This window comes from Pollachius pollachius (genome assembly GCF_949987615.1).
Source record: "Pollachius pollachius genome assembly, chromosome: 11".
NCBI classification, from domain to species: Eukaryota; Metazoa; Chordata; class Actinopteri; order Gadiformes; family Gadidae; genus Pollachius; species Pollachius pollachius.
Window position 1 is genome coordinate 2,045,993 of NC_136944.1, and position 20,337 is coordinate 2,066,329.

A 20,337-nucleotide genomic window follows, 5' to 3' on the forward strand; every position below is an offset into this window, starting at 1 on the left:
GTGATTCTGACCTTTGAATGTTGATATTGCTCAAAACTAATGGAATTCACTCCCAAATGGTGGTTTATGCTTAAATAACCCATTTGTAACCATCAAAACACGTTTGAATCGAAAGAAACAGAAATATTCACTTGTCAAGTTTTTATGCGTGCAAAATGCTTTTCAGAGCGAGAGAAGCACTTTTTGACCAACAATGCGATTCTAACCTTACAATGTTGATATTGCTCAAAACTAATGGAATTCACTCCCAAATGGTGGTTTATGCTTAAATAACCCTTTTGTAAGCATAATAACACGTTTCCATTGAAAGTAACAGAAATATTCACTTTTCTAGTTTTTATGTGTGCAAAATGCTTTTCAGAGCGAGAGAAGCACTTTTTGACCAACAATGTGATTCTGAACTTACAATGTTGATATTGCTCAAAACTAATGGAATCCACTCCCAAATGGTGGTTTATGCTTAAATAACCCATTTGTAACCATCAAAACACGTTTGAATCGAAAGAAACAGAGATATTCACTTGTCAAGTTTTTATGCGTGCAAAATGCTTTTCAGAGCGAGAGAAGCACTTTTTGACCAACAATGCGATTCTAACCTTACAATGTTGATATTGCTCAAAACTAATGGAATTCACTCCCAAATGGTGGTTTATGCTTAAATAACCCTTTTGTAAGCATAATAACACGTTTGAATTGAAAGGAACAGAACTATTCACTTTTATAGTTTTTATGTGTGCAAAATGCTTTTCAGAGCGAGAGAAGCACTTTTTGACCAACAATGTGATTCTGAACTTACAATGTTGATATTGCTCAAAACGAATGGAATTCACTCCCAAATGGTGGTTTATGCTTAAATAACCCTTTTGTAACCATAAAAACACGTTTGAGTTTAAAGAAACAGAAATATTCACTTGTCAAGTTTTTATGCGTGCAAAATGCTTTTCAGAGCGAGAGAAGCACTTTTTGACCAACAATGTGATTCTGAACTTACAATGTTGATATTGCTCAAAACTAATGGAATCCACTCCCAAATGGTGGTTTATGCTTAAATAACCCATTTGTAACCATCAAAACACGTTTGAATCGAAAGTAACAGAAATATTCACTTTCTAGTTTTTATGTGTGCAAAATGCTTTTCAGAGCGAGAGAAGCACTTTTTGACCAACAATGTGATTCTGACCTTTGAATGTTGATATTGCTCAAAACTAATGGAATTCACTCCCAAATGGTGGTTTATGCTTAAATAACCCTTTTGTAAGCATAATAACACGTTTGAATTGAAAGGAACAGAACTATTCACTTTTCTAGTTTTTATGTGTGCAAAATGCTTTTCAGAGCGAGAGAAGCACTTTTTGACCAACAATGTGATTCTGAACTTACAATGTTGATATTGCTCAAAACTAATGGAATCCACTCCCAAATGGTGGTTGATGCTTAAATAACCCATTTGTAACCATCAAAACACCTTTGAATCGAAAGAAACAGAGATATTCACTTGTCAAGTTTTTATGCGTGCAAAATGCTTTTCAGAGCGAGAGAAGCACTTTTTGACCAACAATGTGATTCTGACCTTTGAATGTTGATATTGCTCAAAACTAATGGAATTCACTCCCAAATGGTGGTTTATGCTTAAATAACCCTTTTGTAAGCATAATAACACGTTTGAATTGAAAGGAACAGAACTATTCACTTTTCTAGTTTTTATGTGTGCAAAATGCTTTTCAGAGCGAGAGAAGCACTTTTTGACCAACAATGTGATTCTGAACTTACAATGTTGATATTGCTCAAAACTAATGGAATCCACTCCCAAATGGTGGTTTATGCTTAAATAACCCATTTGTAACCATCAAAACACGTTTGAATCGAAAGAAACAGAGATATTCACTTGTGAAGTTTTTATGCGTGCAAAATGCTTTTCAGAGCGAGAGAAGCACTTTTTGACCAACAATGCGATTCTAACCTTACAATGTTGATATTGCTCAAAACGAATGGAATTCACTCCCAAATGGTGGTTTATGCTTAAATAACCCTTTTGTAACCATAAAAACACGTTTGAGTTGAAAGAAACAGAAATATTCACTTGTCAAGTTTTTATGCATGCAAAATGCTTTTCAGAGCGAGAGAAGCACTTTTTGACCAACAATGTGATTCTGACCTTTGAATGTTGATATTGCTCAAAACTAATGGAATTCACTCCCAAATGGTGGTTTATGCTTAAATAACCCATTTGTAACCATCAAAACACGTTTGAATCGAAAGAAACAGAAATATTCACTTGTCAAGTTTTTATGCGTGCAAAATGCTTTTCAGAGCGAGAGAAGCACTTTTTGACCAACAATGCGATTCTAACCTTACAATGTTGATATTGCTCAAAACTAATGGAATTCACTCCCAAATGGTGGTTTATGCTTAAATAACCCTTTTGTAAGCATAATAACACGTTTCCATTGAAAGTAACAGAAATATTCACTTTTCTAGTTTTTATGTGTGCAAAATGCTTTTCAGAGCGAGAGAAGCACATTTTGACCAACAATGTGATTCTGACCTTTGAATGTTGATATTGCTCAAAACTAATGGAATTCACTCCCAAATGGTGGTTTATGCTTAAATAACCCTTTTGTAAGCATAATAACACGTTTGAATTGAAAGGAACAGAACTATTCACTTTTCTAGTTTTTATGTGTGCAAAATGCTTTTCAGAGCGAGAGCAGCACTTTTTGACCAACAATGTGATTCTGAACTTACAATGTTGATATTGCTCAAAACTAATGGAATCCACTCCCAAATGGTGGTTTATGCTTAAATAACCCATTTGTAACCATCAAAACACGTTTGAATCGAAAGAAACAGAGATATTCACTTGTCAAGTTTTTATGCGTGCAAAATGCTTTTCAGAGCGAGAGAAGCACTTTTTGACCAACAATGCGATTCTAACCTTACAATGTTGATATTGCTCAAAACGAATGGAATTCACTCCCAAATGGTGGTTTATGCTTAAATAACCCTTTTGTAACCATAAAAACACGTTTGAGTTGAAAGAAACAGAAATATTCACTTGTCAAGTTTTTATGCATGCAAAATGCTTTTCAGAGCGAGAGAAGCACTTTTTGACCAACAATGTGATTCTGACCTTTGAATGTTGATATTGCTCAAAACTAATGGAATTCACTCCCAAATGGTGGTTTATGCTTAAATAACCCATTTGTAACCATCAAAACACGTTTGAATCGAAAGAAACGGAAATATTCACTTGTCAAGTTTTTATGCGTGCAAAATGCTTTTCAGAGCGAGAGAAGCACTTTTTGACCAACAATGCGATTCTAACCTTACAATGTTGATATTGCTCAAAACTAATGGAATTCACTCCCAAATGGTGGTTTATGCTTAAATAACCCTTTTGTAAGCATAATAACACGTTTCCATTGAAAGTAACAGAAATATTCACTTTTCTAGTTTTTATGTGTGCAAAATGCTTTTCAGAGCGAGAGAAGCACTTTTTGACCAACAATGTGATTCTGACCTTTGAATGTTGATATTGCTCAAAACTAATGGAATTCACTCCCAAATGGTGGTTTATGCTTAAATAACCCTTTTGTAAGCATAATAACACGTTTGAATTGAAAGGAACAGAACTATTCACTTTTCTAGTTTTTATGTGTGCAAAATGCTTTTCAGAGCGAGAGAAGCACTTTTTGACCAACAATGTGATTCTGAACTAACAATGTTGATATTGCTCAAAACTAATGGAATCCACTCCCAAATGGTGGTTTATGCTTAAATAACCCATTTGTAACCATCAAAACACGTTTGAATCGAAAGAAACAGAGATATTCACTTGTCAAGTTTTTATGCGTGCAAAATGCTTTTCAGAGCGAGAGAAGCACTTTTTGACCAACAATGCGATTCTAACCTTACAATGTTGATATTGCTCAAAACTAATGGAATTCACTCCCAAATGGTGGTTTATGCTTAAATAACCCTTTTGTAAGCATAATAACACGTTTGAATTGAAAGGAACAGAACTATTCACTTTCATAGTTTTTATGTGTGCAAAATGCTTTTCAGAGCGAGAGAAGCACTTTTTGACCAACAATGTGATTCTGAACTTACAATGTTGATATTGCTCAAAACTAATGGAATCCACTCCCAAATGGTGGTTTATGCTTAAATAACCCTTTTGTAACCATCAAAACACGTTTGAGTTGAAAGAAACAGAAATATTCACTTGTCAAGTTTTTATGCATGCAAAATGCTTTTCAGAGTGAGAGAAGCACTTTTTGACCAACAATGTGATTCTGACCTTTGAATGTTGATATTGCTCAAAACTAATGGAATTCACTCCCAAATGGTGGTTTATGCTTAAATAACCCATTTGTAACCATCAAAACACGTTTGAATCGAAAGAAACAGAAATATTCACTTGTCAAGTTTTTATGCGTGCAAAATGCTTTTCAGAGCGAGAGAAGCACTTTTTGACCAACAATGCGATTCTAACCTTACAATGTTGATATTGCTCAAAACTAATGGAATTCACTCCCAAATGGTGGTTTATGCTTAAATAACCCTTTTGTAAGCATAATAACACGTTTGAATTGAAAGGAACAGAACTATTCACTTTTATAGTTTTTATGTGTGCAAAATGCTTTTCAGAGCGAGAGAAGCACTTTTTGACCAACAATGTGATTCTGAACTTACAATGTTGATATTGCTCAAAACGAATGGAATTCACTCCCAAATGGTGGTTTATGCTTAAATAACCCTTTTATAACCATAAAAACACGTTTGAGTTGAAAGTAACAGAAATATTCACTTGTCAAGTTTTTATGCGTGCAAAATGCTTTTCAGAGCGAGAGAAGCACTTTTTGACCAACAATGTGATTCTGAACTTACAATATTGATATTGCTCAAAACTAATGGAATCCACTCCCAAATGGTGGTTTATGCTTAAATAACCCATTTGTAACCATCAAAACATGTTTGAATCGAAAGTAACAGAAATATTCACTTTCTAGTTTTTATGTGTGCAAAATGCTTTTCAGAGCGAGAGAAGCACTTTTTGACCAACAATGTGATTCTGACCTTTGAATGTTGATATTGCTCAAAACTAATGGAATTCACTCCCAAATGGTGGTTTATGCTTAAATAACCCTTTTGTAAGCATAATAACACGTTTGAATTGAAAGGAACAGAACTATTCACTTTTCTAGTTTTTATGTGTGCAAAATGCTTTTCAGAGCGAGAGAAGCACTTTTTGACCAACAATGTGATTCTGAACTTACAATGTTGATATTGCTCAAAACTAATGGAATCCACTCCCAAATGGTGGTTTATGCTTAAATAACCCATTTGTAACCATCAAAACACGTTTGAATCGAAAGAAACAGAGATATTCACTTGTCAAGTTTTTATTCGTGCATAATGCTTTTCAGAGCGAGAGAAGCACTTTTTGACCAACAATGTGATTCTAACCTTACAATGTTGATATTGCTCAAAACTAATGGAATTCACTCCCAAATGGTGGTTTATGCATAAATAACCCTTTTGTAAGCATAATTACACGTTTGAATTAAAAGGAACAGAACTATTCACTTTTATAGTTTTTATGTGTGCAAAATGCTTTTCAGAGCGAGAGAAGCACTTTTTGACCAACAATGTGATTCTGAACTTACAATGTTGATATTGCTCAAAACGAATGGAATTCACTCCCAAATGGTGGTTTATGCTTAAATAACCCTTTTGTAACCATAAAAACACGTTTGAGTTGAAAGAAACAGAAATATTCACTTTTCAAGTTTTTATGCGTGCAAAATGCTTTTCAGAGCGAGAGAAGCACTTTTTGACCAACAATGTGATTTTTACCTTACAATGTTGATATTACTCAAAACTAATGGAATTCACTCCCAAATGGTGGTTTATGCTTAAATAACCCTTTTGTAAGCATAATAACACGTTTCCATTGAAAGTAACAGAAATATTCACTTTTCTAGTTTTTATGTGTGCAAAATGCTTTTCAGAGCGAGAGAAGCACTTTTTGACCAACAATGTGATTCTGACCTTTGAATGTTGATATTGCTCAAAACTAATGGAATTCACTCCCAAATGGTGGTTTATGCTTAAATAACCCTTTTGTAAGCATAATAACACGTTTGAATTGAAAGGAACAGAACTATTCACTTTTCTAGTTTTTATGTGTGCAAAATGCTTTTCAGAGCGAGAGAAGCACTTTTTGACCAACAATGTGATTCTGACCTTACAATGTTGATATTGCTCAAAACTAATGGAATCCACTCCCAAATGGTGGTTTATGCTTAAATAACCCATTTGTAACCATCAAAACACGTTTGAATCGAAAGAAACAGATATATTCACTTGTGAAGTTTTTATTCGTGCAAAATGCTTTTCAGAGCGAGAGAAGCACTTTTTGACCAACAATGCGATTCTAACCTTACAATGTTGATATTGCTCAAAACTAATGGAATTCACTCCCAAATGGTGGTTTATGCTTAAATAACCCTTTTGTAAGCATAATAACACGTTTCCATTGAAAGTAACAGAAATATTCACATTTCTAGTTTTTATGTGTGCAAAATACTTTTCAGAGCGAGAGAAGCACTTTTTGACCAACAATGTGATTCTGACCTTTGAATGTTGATATTGCTCAAAACTAATGGAATTCACTCCCAAATGGTGGTTTATGCTTAAATAACCCTTTTGTAAGCATAATAACACGTTTGAATTGAAAGGAACAGAACTATTCACTTTTCTAGTTTTTATGTGTGCAAAATGCTTTTCAGAGCGAGAGAAGCACTTTTTGACCAACAATGTGATTCTGAACTTACAATGTTGATATTGCTCAAAACTAATGGAATCCACTCCCAAATGGTGGTTTATGCTTAAATAACCCATTTGTAACCATCAAAACACGTTTGAATCGAAAGAAACAGAGATATTCACTTGTCAAGTTTTTATGCGTGCAAAATGCTTTTCAGAGCGAGAGAAGCACTTTTTGACCAACAATGCGATTCTAACCTTACAATGTTGATATTGCTCAAAACTAATGGAATCCACTCCCAAATGGTGGTTTATGCTTAAATAACCCATTTGTAACCATCAAAACACGTTTGAATCGAAAGTAACAGAAATATTCACTTTCTAGTTTTTATGTGTGCAAAATGCTTTTCAGAGCGAGAGAAGCACTTTTTGACCAACAATGTGATTCTGACCTTTGAATGTTGATATTGCTCAAAACTAATGGAATTCACTCCCAAATGGTGGTTTATGCTTAAATAACCCTTTTGTAAGCATAATAACACGTTTGAATTGAAAGGAACAGAACTATTCACTTTTCTAGTTTTTATGTGTGCAAAATGCTTTTCAGAGCGAGAGAAGCACTTTTTGACCAACAATGTGATTCTGAACTTACAATGTTGATATTGCTCAAAACTAATGGAATCCACTCCCAAATGGTGGTTGATGCTTAAATAACCCATTTGTAACCATCAAAACACCTTTGAATCGAAAGAAACAGAGATATTCACTTGTCAAGTTTTTATGCGTGCAAAATGCTTTTCAGAGCGAGAGAAGCACTTTTTGACCAACAATGTGATTCTGACCTTTGAATGTTGATATTGCTCAAAACTAATGGAATTCACTCCCAAATGGTGGTTTATGCTTAAATAACCCTTTTGTAAGCATAATAACACGTTTGAATTGAAAGGAACAGAACTATTCACTTTTCTAGTTTTTATGTGTGCAAAATGCTTTTCAGAGCGAGAGAAGCACTTTTTGACCAACAATGTGATTCTGAACTTACAATGTTGATATTGCTCAAAACTAATGGAATCCACTCCCAAATGGTGGTTTATGCTTAAATAACCCATTTGTAACCATCAAAACACGTTTGAATCGAAAGAAACAGAGATATTCACTTGTGAAGTTTTTATGCGTGCAAAATGCTTTTCAGAGCGAGAGAAGCACTTTTTGACCAACAATGCGATTCTAACCTTACAATGTTGATATTGCTCAAAACGAATGGAATTCACTCCCAAATGGTGGTTTATGCTTAAATAACCCTTTTGTAACCATAAAAACACGTTTGAGTTGAAAGAAACAGAAATATTCACTTGTCAAGTTTTTATGCATGCAAAATGCTTTTCAGAGCGAGAGAAGCACTTTTTGACCAACAATGTGATTCTGACCTTTGAATGTTGATATTGCTCAAAACTAATGGAATTCACTCCCAAATGGTGGTTTATGCTTAAATAACCCATTTGTAACCATCAAAACACGTTTGAATCGAAAGAAACAGAAATATTCACTTGTCAAGTTTTTATGCGTGCAAAATGCTTTTCAGAGCGAGAGAAGCACTTTTTGACCAACAATGCGATTCTAACCTTACAATGTTGATATTGCTCAAAACTAATGGAATTCACTCCCAAATGGTGGTTTATGCTTAAATAACCCTTTTGTAAGCATAATAACACGTTTCCATTGAAAGTAACAGAAATATTCACTTTTCTAGTTTTTATGTGTGCAAAATGCTTTTCAGAGCGAGAGAAGCACTTTTTGACCAACAATGTGATTCTGACCTTTGAATGTTGATATTGCTCAAAACTAATGGAATTCACTCCCAAATGGTGGTTTATGCTTAAATAACCCTTTTGTAAGCATAATAACACGTTTGAATTGAAAGGAACAGAACTATTCACTTTTCTAGTTTTTATGTGTGCAAAATGCTTTTCAGAGCGAGAGCAGCACTTTTTGACCAACAATGTGATTCTGAACTTACAATGTTGATATTGCTCAAAACTAATGGAATCCACTCCCAAATGGTGGTTTATGCTTAAATAACCCATTTGTAACCATCAAAACACGTTTGAATCGAAAGAAACAGAGATATTCACTTGTCAAGTTTTTATGCGTGCAAAATGCTTTTCAGAGCGAGAGAAGCACTTTTTGACCAACAATGCGATTCTAACCTTACAATGTTGATATTGCTCAAAACGAATGGAATTCACTCCCAAATGGTGGTTTATGCTTAAATAACCCTTTTGTAACCATAAAAACACGTTTGAGTTGAAAGAAACAGAAATATTCACTTGTCAAGTTTTTATGCATGCAAAATGCTTTTCAGAGCGAGAGAAGCACTTTTTGACCAACAATGTGATTCTGACCTTTGAATGTTGATATTGCTCAAAACTAATGGAATTCACTCCCAAATGGTGGTTTATGCTTAAATAACCCATTTGTAACCATCAAAACACGTTTGAATCGAAAGAAACGGAAATATTCACTTGTCAAGTTTTTATGCGTGCAAAATGCTTTTCAGAGCGAGAGAAGCACTTTTTGACCAACAATGCGATTCTAACCTTACAATGTTGATATTGCTCAAAACTAATGGAATTCACTCCCAAATGGTGGTTTATGCTTAAATAACCCTTTTGTAAGCATAATAACACGTTTCCATTGAAAGTAACAGAAATATTCACTTTTCTAGTTTTTATGTGTGCAAAATGCTTTTCAGAGCGAGAGAAGCACTTTTTGACCAACAATGTGATTCTGACCTTTGAATGTTGATATTGCTCAAAACTAATGGAATTCACTCCCAAATGGTGGTTTATGCTTAAATAACCCTTTTGTAAGCATAATAACACGTTTGAATTGAAAGGAACAGAACTATTCACTTTTCTAGTTTTTATGTGTGCAAAATGCTTTTCAGAGCGAGAGAAGCACTTTTTGACCAACAATGTGATTCTGAACTAACAATGTTGATATTGCTCAAAACTAATGGAATCCACTCCCAAATGGTGGTTTATGCTTAAATAACCCATTTGTAACCATCAAAACACGTTTGAATCGAAAGAAACAGAGATATTCACTTGTCAAGTTTTTATGCGTGCAAAATGCTTTTCAGAGCGAGAGAAGCACTTTTTGACCAACAATGCGATTCTAACCTTACAATGTTGATATTGCTCAAAACTAATGGAATTCACTCCCAAATGGTGGTTTATGCTTAAATAACCCTTTTGTAAGCATAATAACACGTTTGAATTGAAAGGAACAGAACTATTCACTTTCATAGTTTTTATGTGTGCAAAATGCTTTTCAGAGCGAGAGAAGCACTTTTTGACCAACAATGTGATTCTGAACTTACAATGTTGATATTGCTCAAAACTAATGGAATCCACTCCCAAATGGTGGTTTATGCTTAAATAACCCTTTTGTAACCATCAAAACACGTTTGAGTTGAAAGAAACAGAAATATTCACTTGTCAAGTTTTTATGCATGCAAAATGCTTTTCAGAGTGAGAGAAGCACTTTTTGACCAACAATGTGATTCTGACCTTTGAATGTTGATATTGCTCAAAACTAATGGAATTCACTCCCAAATGGTGGTTTATGCTTAAATAACCCATTTGTAACCATCAAAACACGTTTGAATCGAAAGAAACAGAAATATTCACTTGTCAAGTTTTTATGCGTGCAAAATGCTTTTCAGAGCGAGAGAAGCACTTTTTGACCAACAATGCGATTCTAACCTTACAATGTTGATATTGCTCAAAACTAATGGAATTCACTCCCAAATGGTGGTTTATGCTTAAATAACCCTTTTGTAAGCATAATAACACGTTTGAATTGAAAGGAACAGAACTATTCACTTTTATAGTTTTTATGTGTGCAAAATGCTTTTCAGAGCGAGAGAAGCACTTTTTGACCAACAATGTGATTCTGAACTTACAATGTTGATATTGCTCAAAACGAATGGAATTCACTCCCAAATGGTGGTTTATGCTTAAATAACCCTTTTATAACCATAAAAACACGTTTGAGTTGAAAGTAACAGAAATATTCACTTGTCAAGTTTTTATGCGTGCAAAATGCTTTTCAGAGCGAGAGAAGCACTTTTTGACCAACAATGTGATTCTGAACTTACAATATTGATATTGCTCAAAACTAATGGAATCCACTCCCAAATGGTGGTTTATGCCTAAATAACCCATTTGTAACCATCAAAACACGATTGAATCGAAAGTAACAGAAATATTCACTTTCTAGTTTTTATGTGTGCAAAATGCTTTTCAGAGCGAGAGAAGCACTTTTTGACCAACAATGTGATTCTGACCTTTGAATGTTGATATTGCTCAAAACTAATGGAATTCACTCCCAAATGGTGGTTTATGCTTAAATAACCCTTTTGTAAGCATAATAACACGTTTGAATTGAAAGGAACAGAACTATTCACTTTTCTAGTTTTTATGTGTGCAAAATGCTTTTCAGAGCGAGAGAAGCACTTTTTGACCAACAATGTGATTCTGAACTTACAATGTTGATATTGCTCAAAACTAATGGAATCCACTCCCAAATGGTGGTTTATGCTTAAATAACCCATTTGTAACCATCAAAACACGTTTGAATCGAAAGAAACAGAGATATTCACTTGTCAAGTTTTTATTCGTGCATAATGCTTTTCAGAGCGAGAGAAGCACTTTTTGACCAACAATGTGATTCTAACCTTACAATGTTGATATTGCTCAAAACTAATGGAATTCACTCCCAAATGGTGGTTTATGCATAAATAACCCTTTTGTAAGCATAATTACACGTTTGAATTAAAAGGAACAGAACTATTCACTTTTATAGTTTTTATGTGTGCAAAATGCTTTTCAGAGCGAGAGAAGCACTTTTTGACCAACAATGTGATTCTGAACTTACAATGTTGATATTGCTCAAAACGAATGGAATTCACTCCCAAATGGTGGTTTATGCTTAAATAACCCTTTTGTAACCATAAAAACACGTTTGAGTTGAAAGAAACAGAAATATTCACTTTTCAAGTTTTTATGCGTGCAAAATGCTTTTCAGAGCGAGAGAAGCACTTTTTGACCAACAATGTGATTTTTACCTTACAATGTTGATATTACTCAAAACTAATGGAATTCACTCCCAAATGGTGGTTTATGCTTAAATAACCCTTTTGTAAGCATAATAACACGTTTCCATTGAAAGTAACAGAAATATTCACTTTTCTAGTTTTTATGTGTGCAAAATGCTTTTCAGAGCGAGAGAAGCACTTTTTGACCAACAATGTGATTCTGACCTTTGAATGTTGATATTGCTCAAAACTAATGGAATTCACTCCCAAATGGTGGTTTATGCTTAAATAACCCTTTTGTAAGCATAATAACACGTTTGAATTGAAAGGAACAGAACTATTCACTTTTCTAGTTTTTATGTGTGCAAAATGCTTTTCAGAGCGAGAGAAGCACTTTTTGACCAACAATGTGATTCTGACCTTACAATGTTGATATTGCTCAAAACTAATGGAATCCACTCCCAAATGGTGGTTTATGCTTAAATAACCCATTTGTAACCATCAAAACACGTTTGAATCGAAAGAAACAGATATATTCACTTGTGAAGTTTTTATTCGTGCAAAATGCTTTTCAGAGCGAGAGAAGCACTTTTTGACCAACAATGCGATTCTAACCTTACAATGTTGATATTGCTCAAAACTAATGGAATTCACTCCCAAATGGTGGTTTATGCTTAAATAACCCTTTTGTAAGCATAATAACACGTTTCCATTGAAAGTAACAGAAATATTCACATTTCTAGTTTTTATGTGTGCAAAATGCTTTTCAGAGCGAGAGAAGCACTTTTTGACCAACAATGTGATTCTGACCTTTGAATGTTGATATTGCTCAAAACTAATGGAATTCACTCCCAAATGGTGGTTTATGCTTAAATAACCCTTTTGTAAGCATAATAACACGTTTGAATTGAAAGGAACAGAACTATTCACTTTTCTAGTTTTTATGTGTGCAAAATGCTTTTCAGAGCGAGAGAAGCACTTTTTGACCAACAATGTGATTCTGAACTTACAATGTTGATATTGCTCAAAACTAATGGAATCCACTCCCAAATGGTGGTTTATGCTTAAATAACCCATTTGTAACCATCAAAACACGTTTGAATCGAAAGAAACAGAGATATTCACTTGTCAAGTTTTTATGCGTGCAAAATGCTTTTCAGAGCGAGAGAAGCACTTTTTGACCAACAATGCGATTCTAACCTTACAATGTTGATATTGCTCAAAACTAATGGAATTCACTCCCAAATGGTGGTTTATGCTTAAATAACCCTTTTGTAAGCATAATAACACGTTTGAATTGAAAGGAACAGAACTATTCACTTTTATAGTTTTTATGTGTGCAAAATGCTTTTCAGAGCGAGAGAAGCACTTTTTGACCAACAATGTGATTCTGAACTTACAATGTTGATATTGCTCAAAACGAATGGAATTCACTCCCAAATGGTGGTTTATGCTTAAATAACCCTTTTGTAACCATAAAAACACGTTTGAGTTTAAAGAAACAGAAATATTCACTTGTCAAGTTTTTATGCGTGCAAAATGCTTTTCAGAGCGAGAGAAGCACTTTTTGACCAACAATGTGATTCTGAACTTACAATGTTGATATTGCTCAAAACTAATGGAATCAACTCCCAAATGGTGGTTTATGCTTAAATAACCCATTTGTAACCATCAAAACACGTTTGAATCGAAAGTAACAGAAATATTCACTTTCTAGTTTTTATGTGTGCAAAATGCTTTTCAGAGCGAGAGAAGCACTTTTTGACCAACAATGTGATTCTGACCTTTGAATGTTGATATTGCTCAAAACTAATGGAATTCACTCCCAAATGGTGGTTTATGCTTAAATAACCCTTTTGTAAGCATAATAACACGTTTGAATTGAAAGGAACAGAACTATTCACTTTTCTAGTTTTTATGTGTGCAAAATGCTTTTCAGAGCGAGAGAAGCACTTTTTGACCAACAATGTGATTCTGAACTTACAATGTTGATATTGCTCAAAACTAATGGAATCCACTCCCAAATGGTGGTTGATGCTTAAATAACCCATTTGTAACCATCAAAACACGTTTGAATCGAAAGAAACAGAGATATTCACTTGTCAAGTTTTTATTCGTGCATAATGCTTTTCAGAGCGAGAGAAGCACTTTTTGACCAACAATGTGATTCTAACCTTACAATGTTGATATTGCTCAAAACTAATGGAATTCACTCCCAAATGGTGGTTTATGCTTAAATAACCCTTTTGTAAGCATAATTACACGTTTGAATTAAAAGTAACAGAAATATTCACTTTCTAGTTTTTATGTGTGCAAAATGCTTTTCAGAGCGAGAGAAGCACTTTTTGACCAACAATGTGATTCTGACCTTTGAATGTTGATATTGCTCAAAACTAATGGAATTCACTCCCAAATGGTGGTTTATGCTTAAATAACCCTTTTGTAAGCATAATAACACGTTTGAATTGAAAGGAACAGAACTATTCACTTTTCTAGTTTTTATGTGTGCAAAATGCTTTTCAGAGCGAGAGAAGCACTTTTTGACCAACAATGTGATTCTGAACTTACAATGTTGATATTGCTCAAAACTAATGGAATCCACTCCCAAATGGTGGTTGATGCTTAAATAACCCATTTGTAACCATCAAAACACGTTTGAATCGAAAGAAACAGAGATATTCACTTGTCAAGTTTTTATTCGTGCATAATGCTTTTCAGAGCGAGAGAAGCACTTTTTGACCAACAATGTGATTCTAACCTTACAATGTTGATATTGCTCAAAACTAATGGAATTCACTCCCAAATGGTGGTTTATGCTTAAATAACCCTTTTGTAAGCATAATTACACGTTTGAATTAAAAGGAACAGAACTATTCACTTTTATAGTTTTTATGTGTGCAAAATGCTTTTCAGAGCGAGAGAAGCACTTTTTGACCAACAATGTGATTCTGAACTTACAATGTTGATATTGCTCAAAACGAATGGAATTCACTCCCAAATGGTGGTTTATGCTTAAATAACCCTTTTGTAACCATAAAAACACGTTTGAGTTGAAAGAAACAGAAATATTCACTTGTCAAGTTTTTATGCGTGCAAAATGCTTTTCAGAGCGAGAGAAGCACTTTTTGACCAACAATGTGATTCTGAACTTACAATGTTGATATTGCTCAAAACTAATGGAATCAGCTCCCAAATGGTGGTTTATGCTTAAATAACCCATTTGTAACCATCAAAACACGTTTGAATCGAAAGTAACAGAAATATTCACTTTCTAGTTTTTATGTGTGCAAAATGCTTTTCAGAGCGAGAGAAGCACTTTTTGACAAACAATTTGATTCTGACCTTTGAATGTTGATATTGCTCAAAACTAATGGAATTCACTCCCAAATGGTGGTTTATGCTTAAATAACCCTTTTGTAAGCATAATAACACGTTTGAATTGAAAGGAACAGAACTATTCACTTTTCTAGTTTTTATGTGTGCAAAATGCTTTTCAGAGCGAGAGAAGCACTTTTTGACCAACAATGTGATTCTGAACTTACAATGTTGATATTGCTCAAAACTAATGGAATCCACTCCCAAATGGTGGTTTATGCTTAAATAACCCATTTGTAACCATCAAAACACGTTTGAATCGAAAGAAACAGAGATATTCACTTGTCAAGTTTTTATTCGTGCATAATGCTTTTCAGAGCGAGAGAAGCACTTTTTGACCAACAATGTGATTCTAACCTTACAATGTTGATATTGCTCAAAACTAATGGAATTCACTCCCAAATGGTGGTTTATGCTTAAATAACCCTTTTGTAAGCATAATTACACGTTTGAACTAAAAGGAACAGAACTATTCACTTTTCTAGTTTTTATGTGTGCAAAATGCTTTTCAGAGCGAGAGAAGCACTTTTTGACCAACAATGTGATTCTGAACTTACAATGTTGATATTGCTCAAAACGAATGGAATTCACTCCCAAATGGTGGTTTATGCTTAAATAACCCTTTTGTAACCATAAAAACACGTTTGAGTTGAAAGAAACAGAAATATTCACTTGTCAAGTTTTTATGCGTGCAAAATGCTTTTCAGAGCGAGAGAAGCACTTTTTGACCAACAATGTGATTCTGACCTTTCAATGTTGATATTGCTCAAAACTAATGGAATTCACTCCCAAATGGTGGTTTATGCTTAAATAACCCATTTGTAACCATCAAAACACGTTTGAATCGAAAGAAACAGAAATATACACTTGTCAAGTTTTTATGCGTGCAAAATGCTTTTCAGAGCGAGAGAAGCACTTTTTGACCAACAATGCGATTCTAACCTTACAATGTTGATATTGCTCAAAACTAATGGAATCAGCTCCCAAATGGTGGTTTATGCTTAAATAACCCATTTGTAACCATCAAAACACGTTTGATTCGAAAGTAACAGAAATATTCACTTTCTAGTTTTTATGTGTGCAAAATGCTTTTCAGAGCGAGAGAAGCACTTTTTGACCAACAATGTGATTCTGACCTTTGAATGTTGATATTGCTCAAAACTAATGGAATTCACTCCCAAATGGTGGTTTATGCTTAAATAACCCTTTTGTAAGCATAATAACACGTTTGAATTGAAAGGAACAGAACTATTCACTTTTCTAGTTTTTATGTGTGCAAAATGCTTTTCAGAGCGAGAGAAGCACTTTTTGACCAACAATGTGATTCTGAACTTACAATGTTGATATTGCTCAAAACTAATGGAATCCACTCCCAAATGGTGGTTTATGCTTAAATAACCCATTTGTAACCATCAAAACACGTTTGAATCGAAAGAAACAGAGATATTCACTTGTCAAGTTTTTATTCGTGCATAATGCTTTTCAGAGCGAGAGAAGCACTTTTTGACCAACAATGTGATTCTAACCTTACAATGTTGATATTGCTCAAAACTAATGGAATTCACTCCCAAATGGTGGTTTATGCTTAAATAACCCTTTTGTAAGCATAATTACACGTTTGAATTAAAAGGAACAGAACTATTCACTTTTCTAGTTTTTATGTGTGCAAAATGCTTTTCAGAGCGAGAGAAGCACTTTTTGACCAACAATTTGATTCTGAACTTACTATGTTGATATTGCTCAAAACGAATGGAATTCACTCCCAAATGGTGGTTTATGCTTAAATAACCCTTTTGTAACCATAAAAACACGTTTGAGTTGAAAGAAACAGAAATATTCACTTGTCAAGTTTTTATGCGTGCAAAATGCTTTTCAGAGCGAGAGAAGCACTTTTTGACCAACAATGTGATTCTGACCTTTCAATGTTGATATTGCTCAAAACTAATGGAATTCACTCCCAAATGGTGGTTTATGCTTAAATAACCCATTTGTAACCATCAAAACACGTTTGAATCGAAAGAAACAGAAATATACACTTGTCAAGTTTTTATGCGTGCAAAATGCTTTTCAGAGCGAGAGAAGCACTTTTTGACCAACAATGTGATTCTGACCTTTGAATGTTGATATTGCTCAAAACTAATGGAATTCACTCCCAAATGGTGGTTTATGCTTAAATAACCCTTTTGTAACCATAAAAACATGTTTGAGTTGAAAGAAAAAGAAATATTCACTTGTCAAGTTTTTATGCGTGCAAAATGCTTTTCAGAGCGAGAGAAGCACTTTTTGACCAACAATGTGATTTTTACCTTACAATGTTGATATTGATCAAAACTAATGGAATTCACTCTCAAATGGTGGTTTATGCTTAAATAACCCTTTTGTAAGCATAATAACACGTTTCCATTGAAAGTAACAGAAATATTCACATGTCAAGTTTTTATGTGTACAAAATGCTTTTCAGAGCGAGAGAAGCACTTTTTGACCAACAATGTGATTCTGACCTTTCAATTTTGATATTGCTCAAAACTAATGGAATTCACTCCCAAATGGTGGTTTATGCTTAAATAACCCTTTTGTAAGCATAATAACACGTTTCCATTGAAAGAAACAGAAATATTCACATGTCAAGTTTTTATACGTGCAAAATGCTTTTCAGAGCGAGAGAAGCACTTTTTGACCAACAATGTGATTTTTACCTTACAATGTTGATATTGATCAAAACTAATGGAATTCACTCCCAAATGGTGGTTTATGCTTAAATAACCCTTTTGTAAGCATAATAACACGTTTCCATTGAAAGTAACAGAAATATTCACATGTCAAGTTTTTATTTGTGCAAAATGCTTTTCAGAGCGAGAGAAGCACTTTTTGACCAACAATGTGATTCTGACCTTTCAATTTTGATATTGCTCAAAACTAATGGAATTTAATCCCAAATGGTGGTTTATGCTTAAATAACCATTTTGTAAGCATAATAACACGTTTCCATTGAAAGTAACAGAAATATTCACATGTCAAGTTTTTATGTGTGCAAAATGCTTTTCAGAGCGAGAGAAGCACTTTTTGACCAACAATGTGATTCTGACCTTTCAATTTTGATATTGCTCAAAACTAATGGAATTCACTCCCAAATGGTGGTTTATGCTTAAATAACCCTTTTGTAAGCATAATAACACGTTTCCATTGAAAGAAACAGAAATATTCACATGTCAAGTTTTTATGCGTGCAAAATGCTTTTCAGAGCGAGAGAAGCACTTTTGACCAACAATGTGATTTTTACCTTACAATGTTGATATTGCTCAAAACTAATGGAATTCACTCCCAAATGGTGGTTTATGCTTAAATAACCCTTTTGTAAGCATAATAACACGTTTCCATTGAAAGTAACAGAAATATTCACATGTCAAGTTTTTATGTGTGCAAAATGCTTTTCAGAGCGAGAGAAGCACTTTTTGACCAACAATGTGATTCTGACCTTTCAATTTTGATATTGCTCAAAACTAATGGAATTCACTCCCAAATGGTGGTTTATGCTTAAATAACCCTTTTGTAAGCATAATAACACGTTTCCATTGAAAGAAACAGAAATATTCACATGTCAAGTTTTTATGCGTGCAAAATGCTTTTCAGAGCGAGAGAAGCACTTTTTGACCAACAATGTGATTTTTACCTTACAATGTTGATATTGCTCAAAACTAATGGAATTCACTCCCAAATGGTGGTTTATGCTTAAATAACCCTTTTGTAAGCATAATAACACGTTTCCATTGAAAGTAACAGAAATATTCACATGTCAAGTTTTTATGTGTGCAAAATGCTTTTCAGAGCGAGAGAAGTACTTTTTGACCAACAATGTGATTCTGACCTTTCAATTTTGATATTGCTCAAAACTAATGGAATTCACTCCCAAATGGTGGTTTATGCTTAAATAACCCTTTTGTAAGCATAATAACACGTTTCCATTGAAAGTAACAGAAATATTCACATGTCAAGTTTTTATGCGTGCAAAATGCTTTTCAGAGCGAGAGAAGCACTTTTTGACCAACAATGTGATTTTTACCTTACAATGTTGATATTGCTCAAAACTAATGGAATTCACTCCCAAATGGTGGTTTATGCTTAAATAACCCATTTGTAACCATCAAAACACGTTTGAATCGAAAGAAACAGAAATATACACTTGTCAAGTTTTTATGCGTGCAAAATGCTTTTCAGAGCGAGAGAAGCACTTTTTGACCAACAATGCGATTCTAACCTTACAATGTTGATATTGCTCAAAACTAATGGAATCAGCTCCCAAATGGTGGTTTATGCTTAAATAACCCATTTGTAACCATCAAAACACGTTTGAATCGAAAGAAACAGAGATATTCACTTGTCAAGTTTTTATTCGTGCATAATGCTTTTCAGAGCGAGAGAAGCACTTTTTGACCAACAATGTGATTCTAACCTTACAATGTTGATATTGCTCAAAACTAATGGAATTCACTCCCAAATGGTGGTTTATGCTTAAATAACCCTTTTGTAAGCATAATTACACGTTTGAATTAAAAGGAACAGAACTATTCACTTTTCTAGTTTTTATGTGTGCAAAATGCTTTTCAGAGCGAGAGAAGCACTTTTTGACCAACAATGTGATTCTGACCTTTCAATGTTGATATTGCTCAAAACTAATGGAATCCACTCCCAAATGGTGGTTTATGCTTAAATAACCCATTTGTAACCATCAAAACACGTTTGAGTTGAAAGAAACAGAAATATTCACTTGTCAAGTTTTTATTCGTGCATAATGCTTTTCAGAGCGAGAGAAGCACTTTTTGACCAACAATGTGATTCTAACCTTACAATGTTGATATTGCTCAAAACTAATGGAATTCACTCCCAAATGGTGGTTTATGCTTAAATAACCCTTTTGTAAGCATAATTACACGTTTGAATTAAAAGGAACAGAACTATTCACTTTTCTAGTTTTTATGTGTGCAAAATGCTTTTCAGAGCGAGAGAAGCACTTTTTGACCAACAATGTGATTCTGAACTTACAATGTTGATATTGCTCAAAACGAATGGAATTCACTCCCAAATGGTGGTTT